Genomic DNA, 9,201 nt, shown 5'->3' with positions numbered 1-9,201 from the left:
CCCACCCTTACCCACCCATACTGCTCCCAGATGTTGATTCCTGCCCACCTGTGCCCCCATCCCAGCCACCTGGCCAAGCACAGAGAAGAGGCACTTAGGGAGTTTTGGTGCACTGTTTCATGGGTGAGTGCTGTCCTGGCCTGCAACAGCACACCAAAACTCCCCTTGTCCTCTTGTGGCCCACAGGCCCAAATAATTGCCCACCCCTGCTATATCTCATTTCTTAAACACAGACAGTTTGGTAGGGGTAGGTAGGACTTTATCTGTTTAGTTAGTTAGGTTTTTTTATTTTAAATTATTTTGTAAGCTGTAAGCCTTAGGAGTTAAGGCTCCTTCATACTTAGCTGGGGGAGATATGAAGGTAAGATATAAGAAGAGAAGGACAGCTAAACAGATGAAAAGAGATGATGAAAGGAATAAAGGGGTTGAGGAGATGATGAAAGGAATAAAGGGGTTGAGGCAGGGAGGAGGCAGGATCAGTGCTTACCTCTCAGGTCCATGCTATAGTGCAAAAGAGTCAGGCCACTTTCTGCTGCTTGCAGCTGATAGCCAACAAAAATATGCCATTCCTTGAAACAGGAAGGCAAACTGGGATTGAGTGACAGTGGCTTTTGAGAAAATGGTAAGTCCAAGTCACTAACAACAAGGTGGGGAGAGTCTGAGAGACAGGACAAAGAAGTGACTGTACCTGTGGCACAGTAGCTACTAAGGTCAGAGACTGTGCATTTGTATGTGCTTGGACCTGTGCAGCAGGACCATGATATTGATTGGAAAAAAAACAGGCCATATGATTTCCAATATCAGAATTATCTTCTTCTGAAACTTCTGGGTTGAAACAGCATGTGCATTTGCATTTTCTTTCACAGTAGAGTAATTTACTGTACTACTACTAAATATGAATTATAATACCCATAGCAGGGGGCAGCAGCCAGTTATGGAGGAAGAGGAGAGCCAGCTACTAGAAGAGATGAAGACACTGGCTGAGCACATAAGCTGGGCATCAAGGAGTGAGTAAAGGCCGTGGCTGAAAGCCAGCAGAGGCTCACTGCCAAGAAGTAGGAGATAAAAGAGATTTACCAGAAGGAGTTGCTTTTGGCAACTCTTCAACAATTGACAGGGTCCCTGGTCCAAGAAGTAATGTCAGTGGTAAGGGGCATATCCAGCATGAGTGCTCAGTTCATGGTAGGAACAGATGCAGGCCTAGAGTAGGTGCTCTACGTTGGGTATGTCTACACTTACGCTTTACTGCACAGTAGACTAATTTACTGCACAGTAAAGCATAACTATCTACATGTGTGCAGCAATTGGGCCAGTGTAGGCTAATTTACAGCACCATTGGATAGTCCCATCAGACACAGTACTATCCAATGGCAGAGTAAATTACTGCGCTTAAACACACATGTAGACAGTGACAACAGGATTAGTTTACTCTGGCTCAAATTGCACCAAAGTTTATTCAGTCACATTAATTGCATATATAGATGCATCCAGTAAGTGCCAGGTGCCAATGAAAAAAGGGGAATGGCCACTTGGGAGCAACACCTCCTAACAAAATGAGCACATTACCCTTCTACTTTAACTTCCCTACCCCACCCTATCCCTAGGGAGTCAGAGGAGGGACATGCACTTCCAGCTGAAGCAGGGGTGAGGCTAAGGGCAAACATTCAAACCTTTGTCCTAAATGCTTTGAGTCCCTCAGATGAAAAGGTAAAGTATATCTATCCCTTAACTGTAGTAAATACTGTTGTAGGGTTGTTGATTGTAGCTGTGTTGGTCTAAGGCCATAAGCAGACAGGGTTTTTTGGGAAAATATGATATATTTTATTAGACCAACTAAATAATTAGAAAAATTGTTCTTTGGAAGCTTCCAAGCACAAACACCCTTCCAAACACTAAACAAGGGTGTTTGTGCCTGAAAGCTTGCAAAGAACAATTTTTCCAACTATTTAGTTGGTATAATAAAAGATATCACATTTACCCCGCCAAAAAACTTGTTTGTGAATACTGCTGTGTATTTTAACATTTGGTGATATAACCATTGCTTGGTCTATTTTTTTAATATCATTTCTCTCCACCCCTCCATCCCCCACTGCTAGCCCTCATTGAATGCCATTTTAAGGCCAACTTTTCACCCAGTTATGTGCATATAATCCCCGTGACACAGATACATGATCAACAGCCCACCATTGTAGCTGCTGCTCATGGAGATTGTAGTACCTACTTCATAAGCATATTATAAAGATGAGTTAATTCATGTTTATAAATTATTTTGGGATGCTTAAATAAAAGGTATTATAAATGCACAAAGTACTATTATTATTGTTAAAGTTATATAACCTGAACCTTGGAAATACTTGAAACCTTAGTTTTGCAAGATTTGAGTTTGATACACACCAACAATGCTTTGCTCAATTTTTGTCTTGTAATTTTTGTTGAATTCAGATTAAAAGAGTTGTACTCCAGTTATATTCCATTGGTAGTCTGAGGCTCCTGTTTGCTGGGGGAGGGTAGGAGAGGTTGAGTTCAATGTGTTCATTGGGAAGGGTCACTAGAAACAAATCATTTTCTGTGTCCCTAATTGGGTGAGCATAACCCGTATGGCATTGTTAAAAGAAGACATTGCATTCCATTTCTTAGAGAAAGGTAGAATATGTATTTTCCCTGAATTCCCCTACACAGTTAAAAATGAAACCGTAAATTTATCCTGTTTCATTTATCATACAGTGTCACTGTGTAATCAGGTAGAGAGTGGAGAAACTGAGGAGGATCTGTTCCTTTTAATGCCAGTCCCCACACACTGTGCAACTTTGCAGTATGTCTTTCTTGACAAGCTCTGGCCCAGCATATTCCATTTGTGAGTTTGCTCAACCTGAGCAAATTCATTGGCAATTAACAGTCTATGTATTTGCAATAAAATTCAGGCAGAAAGGAATGAGTTCTTTCAGCGAACTTCTGGCTTTGAACACCAATCTAAATTAGGGCTGACAACAAGTCTGTTTTGAACAGAACTTTAAAGGGCTTGCATAGTTCTGTTAACCCACTATAATAAAGAGTCTCCTCCAATACCAAGATATGCCATATGGCTTCCTGTTATCATTGACTGACGGAGGGTTCTTGCCTATCTTTTATGAGCCAAATTTTTCCTTGGCATAAGCCAGTAGAGGTTCCATTTATATGGATAACAGTTGCATTCCACGTGTTAATTTGTTCTTCTGCGTCTATGTATGCTTACACAGGTACATGTATGCTTCTATGTCTGCATTTTCCATGGAAACATTTTCATTGTCCCGCTACATTTTCATTGTTCTGCACCTCCAGTGCAGGTTTTAACCAGTTTTACTAATTAGTAAATCAGCCATAGGAGGTGCATGCTCAGCACAAGAATAAAGAAGCACAGGATCCCATTGTATCACATATTTTTAATGGTCTGTGTTATCTTGTGCCCCATGAAACAAAACTTTATGAAAAACATATAATAGACAGTAGAATCAAAGCAGCAAAGAACATTTATCCCAACCTCAGAAATATGGTTTCAGCATAATTAATTAACATATTGTCTAGCCTCTGGATTTTGCAGCATAGAACTCTTTAGTCATTTTAGGAGACTCAAAGGAAAGTCCAACAAACCATGAGCCAGTGACAGATTTACTGGTAATTTGTCTGTCAATATCAGTCCTAGTTATTTAAAGCAGGTAAATAAGCTGTATATAAAAATGATCTTATTAGAAACCATTATTTTAAAAGGTTGATCCCACGTATATTAAACTCTTGAAAACCTGTTCTACACAGTTGACCAATTTAAAGAAGCTCCTGCTGATGCACAGAAGAAGGAGTTTGCAGATATCATTAAACATCGCCAGATGAGGCTGCAGGTAGCCAAAGCCTTCCTTAATGAAAATTTAAAGAGAGCAGATGAAAATGGTATTCCTTCAATCCAACACAATACTGAGGTAAGGACATTCAATTATAACCAAGATCTAATTTAGCACTAAAGAGGTGTTGTTTGTTGATCAGGATTTACTGCCTGAAGTGAACTGTTAGGCTTGTGACTCGCAATATAATTATTTCTACAATATACTACACTGGCACTTAAATATATTTACTAGACAGGACAATATGTCCAGTTGTTTTTGAATGTGACATAAACCACCTAAAGCTAAAAAAAATTTAAAAATGAGCATGTCTGAGCCATTTTTACCTCCCACTGTTGTGGGGGGAAAAGAGATTCACAATGGCATGCACATATTTCAACAACAACAGGTTACAGAGACTATCAGAATAAGAAGTGCTACAAAAAGAATAAGTAATTTTTGTGTGTTTTCCTACCCAGGAATTTTAATGAATTTATCCCAGAGGGGTATCAGCATGTATAAATCTGAAGGAAAAGAGGGCCCTGAGCACCTTAGAAGTTCAGTTCTTGAAATGAGAGTGGTATCATTGCCTCATGAAAACCCGTTACCACAAAAAGTATTGACAAGCTAGTGTGCATTAAGAGAGCATGAAGAATAACCAAAAGACTGACCAGGAAAGATTAAATGAGTTAAATATGTATAGTTTGGCTTACTGACAGCTAAGAGGAATATCACGGTAGTCTAAAGATACTTAATAACACTATGGAAGGAATGAAGGAATAGGATTATTTAAGAAGGTACAAAGGGGCATAACTAGGAGTAATAGGATGATATTAAGGAAGGAAAAATTTCCTGACAGTGAGATCCATTAGGCAGTGAAATAGTCTCCCCAGGGATGCTCCATCACTTCGGCCATTTAACCTAGACATACAAAACACTAGAAAATATGCTGTGTGAAACAATTTTGCATTGGCAGGGAACTGGATGACCTAAAAGGTACATTGCTAATTTCTGTGATTATGTTATCTTAACACTGATTTTCCTGGCTCAAGTGGTGAAATCATTGTTATTTGAATGTATTTGTTTTCTCTGGGTCTAGTCCAGCTCCGAGGCTAGGTACAGACATTCAAAAAGCATGTGTCTAATGCAGTCAAAATTACACATTTTCTGTAAGCCACCTAGTTTAGATGGGTAGCAAACAGAACACACATATGCCCTTTGGTGGAGGGGCAAATCTTAGCCTGGACTTTTCCATTTCTACACCAGTCAATGTGTACTGAACTTTTGTTCTGTTACAGGTAGAGACTGGCTTTGTGTGCTGAACTTCTGTTATGGGTATAGACCGGTTTCTGATCACTTATACCAGTAAAAGTGTAATGGCTGTACCTGGCCCACAGTGTAGCCAACAGAAGTTTTCAGAGGTAGTTTCAAAGTCTTTGACAGTGTCACCATCTTAGTTTCCTGTTCTAAGAGAGTTATGCTGCAAAAGCCCAACCATTCACTGATTATGACTGTATTACTTAACCAACACACCAGAACAACTCAGTATTATATAAATATTGTTAATCCAGCTTTACTCTTAAGCCATTCAGAGAAACATATGTTTGCCTGTGGAACCTTTCTGGTAAATGTGAACTTGTTTTCAGAAAAATTACTTGTCATGAAGCTAAAGACCAGAAGAGCAGAGGCTTAATAAAGAAGGAACTTCCAAATGAGTTGTACCTCAAAATAACTGACAATGAAAAAAATTGATTTGGTTATAGATTAATTAAATTAATACCTTCTGCAAATTAAGCCAAAAGATATTTTAAAAAATGGCAGAGCCCTCCTAAAGAAAGTTCCCTAAAGTAGGCATGCAGCTCAGGAAAAAATAAAATGTTACAGCAATTAGTTTATCCACTGATCTAGACTCAATTGTATTTATAGCTAACTAAATAAAATAGGTCTATAACATTGGTGTTTTTAAAAATAATATTTGACTGCAATAAGGACTAAGAGTGCTGTAGCCCTTAAATATATAACTACCCTGAAGGTAGACCATACCTATTTTGCAGAAACTGGGCATATCTACATGGGAAAATTAATGCAAAGCAATAAACTCTAGGGAGTCAGCCCAGAGCTGCTCCAACCCAACTCAGTGTGCTGTGGAGGGGCTGACACGGGAATGAGGGTGCTCCAGTGTAGGGCTAGCCAGCAGGGAGCCCCTGCACTGCAGCACCTTCATGCCCCAGCCAGCCCCATCAGCAGCTACATGTGCATTATTGTGCAGTAAACAACACCGCCACATGATAGTACTTGTGTTTACAAGTACTAACTTGCAGCAATATTTATTAGTTTACGTTGACCTAATAGGGCGTCATGTGTACACGCAAAGACTTTCTTGTGGAGCTAATTAGGCAGCTCTTCAGTAAACACTCATGTGGATGCACCCACTCAGTGTTGTCCATTGCCCTTCCAAGGATGATTATTCCTGTGAAAGACAAGGTATATATTAAATCCCCAGGACTGTGTTTTTGGTACTTTCTGTCTATACTGCTTCAGGCTGTGAACTCGTCAGATTTCATAACTTAAGTAGGGTCAGTCTAGGTTAGTACTTAGATGGGTAACTCCAAGGAAATGCACTTGCAGCAGGAAGTGTGTTTTGGTATTAGAATAAACACAACTTTTCTTTTTCAGTCTTTTCCAATGCCCAAGGATGACGTTTGAGGACACTGACCTGGTAGAGGTTTGTCTTCTACCCATGACCTAAAAGGAATATTGTCAGCACATATGGGTCTGAAGGACCACATTTTCAAAGGGCATTCAATCTGGCCTAACTTAAATGCAAACATACTCATTTAAATGACAAAATATACTAGCGCAAAACTAATTTGCACATGTAAATTCTATCCAGTTTGCTTGCATGTGGCAATACAAAAAAATGTCATGTTCTATTTGCTCGGGCAGAATACAACACAAAGGTGGCACAAAATATTAAAAAGATTAACACTACTGACATCTTTTTGGATGAGAGTAGATCAAAACTTGATGTTCAGTCTAAGCCTATAAGATGAAAGAATATTAAAATCATGCTCTTGAGCCAAGACCATGTATACCAACTTTCAGCCTCCCTCACATTTTCATAGCAAAGGTATTAGTCACTAAAATAAGGGTAGTAATGAAATCATTGCCCAACTGTAGCTCTATTGCCAAGAATTTTAAATTGTAAGTTAACCAATTTCTTCTGTAAAGTTCACACAATAAATAAAATTCAGTGTGAAAAATAGAGCCTTTTATTCCTTTGTCAAAATCTGATCACAGTAAACTACAGATGTTAAAAGACACTGTAGTTCAAAGAATTAAAAAAAGAATCTTATGGGGTTTGTATGAAGAAAAGAGTTTAGAGAATAATATGGGAAATATTATAATGCCATTATATAAATCATTGGCACATCTTCACTTTGAATACTGTCTTCAAGTTTGGTCATCTCATCCCTGAAAAGAGATAGCAGAAATAGAATAGCTCCAAAGAATCTCAATAAAAATGATGAAAGGCACAAGGGAGGGGAATTTCATGACAAGAGATTAAAAACACGAGAACTATGCTGTGCCTCAAAGGAGGTCCAACCTCCTGGGGATGTGTGAATAGTGTTTGCACCACTGCCTTCTCAGTGGACAGAGATGGTCTTTTGGCATGTATTTGAGGCCTTGCCATTCTTGATGCTGTGTTATGGATGGTGTGAGCCATTCTGTTGGACTTGTTCTCTCAAGTCACTTAGGCTCTTTTGGAAATTCCCACATTAGTCCAAAGAGCTTTAATTCCCTCCCTGTGGGCTTGCACACTGTGATCCAGTCTTGACTGAGGCCTCCTGACACCCCCACAATATAAACATTAACCATCTCCATGCTCAAACCCAAGTAACGGCCCAGTAAAATGAAAACGATTCTTAATGCTTTCCCATACTGCAAGACAAAATTAAAAGGAACCATGTGAAAATAGATAATAGGCATCACTTTTTTAAACAATGTGTGGTTAATTCGTGGAACTCATTGCTGTAAAATATTATTGAGATTAATAGCATAAAAAGATGTTTACATGATTTGACCTCTACTGGCACGCAAATAATTTCAGAAGTTGCATTAGGGTTAGAGTGGGTGAGATTCAACAGCCTGCATTATGCTGGAAATCAAGTTAAATGAGCATACTGACCCTGTCTGGCCTTTAAAAAAATCTATGCAAGTTTTACTAGCAAGGGTTCCATTACACTGGCTAGTTGTCTGAATAGTTCATGTCATAAGATAGACCCCAGCTGGAATCAGGAAGATAGTGTCTCCATAAATCAGTGAATATATAAGTGTACTGTGAACAGGGATATTTTTCTTCCGAATCATCTTCCTCAGAATCATCTAATACCGGTCTCTGTCAGAGTCAAGACACTACTTAATAAACCAATGGTCTGTTAGGTATTGGATGTCCCATTATTCCTGCAGTAAATGCTGTGTAGCACAGAAATACTGTGCATGGGAGGTCAGTGGCTATCTGACTGTTATTTTGGCGCAGGCATGGAGTCCCTGTATATAGAAGCTCAAGGAAATGAAAGCTTTTTGCAAATCCTGGCTCGAATTTTGACATAGATGGGGAGAATGGGAGGATCTAGGATTTTAAAAGTGGGTGTACAGCAGATAATACCAATGTTACAGGCTGACTCTGGGGGAGAATGGGGGTGAGGAAACCCAGGAAGGAGGAGTCAGACACAGAACAGGGACCCACCTTCTGCTTCAGACACCACCATCATCCTTGGTGAAACTCAAGCAGCTAGCAGCTCCTCATAACTAAAGCTCCCAGGTCAGTGGGGGAAACCCAGGGGAGGTCAGGAAGGGAGCAAGTGCAGGAAGAGGGGACTGCCTGCCACTGCTACTGTCCCCAGCCAAGCTCAGTACCCCATACAACCACTCCCTCTAGCCCCCACTGGAATAAGGTAGGCATGGTCCTGAAGCACCCTCTATGCCCAGTAGGACTGTGCAAAGCTTCAGTAGCCTATTTGATATGGAGGAAATTTGGCCCAATTTGGCAACCAAACCTCCATATCCAAATTGATTTGAGAGACCCATTAAAAAGTCCGAATCAAATCAAAAGCTTCCGAATCGATTCGGAGAGATTTGGAAATTCGGAAGGCTTGCAGCAGGTTCTGATGGGGTTCCAGGTTCCAATGGGGGGTTCGACTTTATGACATTGGACACCATGGCCTCCAGCTGGTTAGTCTGTTGTAGTGGGCGGAGGAGGGAGGGAAGGGGCATGGGAGAGGGCAGATTAATGCCCCCACAGTGAGGGAGGAATTGGAGCTGGGGCTGGGGCTGGGGCTGGGGCTGG

At 40.2% G+C, this 9,201-nt stretch overlaps 1 long non-coding RNA gene across 1 annotated transcript in view; it reads left to right on the top strand.

Annotated features, from left to right (window-relative positions):
• Window positions 1-9,201, top strand: part of LOC109302867 — a 102,783-nt gene that overhangs the window by 33,790 nt on the left and 59,792 nt on the right. Inside the window, exons 2-3 of the long non-coding RNA XR_002098950.1 lie at window positions 1,605-1,707; window positions 3,790-3,950. This is a non-coding gene — a long non-coding RNA (uncharacterized LOC109302867). The remainder of the gene's footprint in view (window positions 1-1,604; window positions 1,708-3,789; window positions 3,951-9,201) is intronic.

This window comes from Gavialis gangeticus, unplaced genomic scaffold (genome assembly GCF_001723915.1).
Source record: "Gavialis gangeticus isolate Ggan-Ray unplaced genomic scaffold, GavGan_comp1, whole genome shotgun sequence".
Classification (NCBI taxonomy): Eukaryota; Metazoa; Chordata; order Crocodylia; family Gavialidae; genus Gavialis; species Gavialis gangeticus.
The sequence above is the reverse complement of the archived record's forward strand: the minus strand, read 5'-3'. Positions and strand labels throughout refer to the sequence as shown.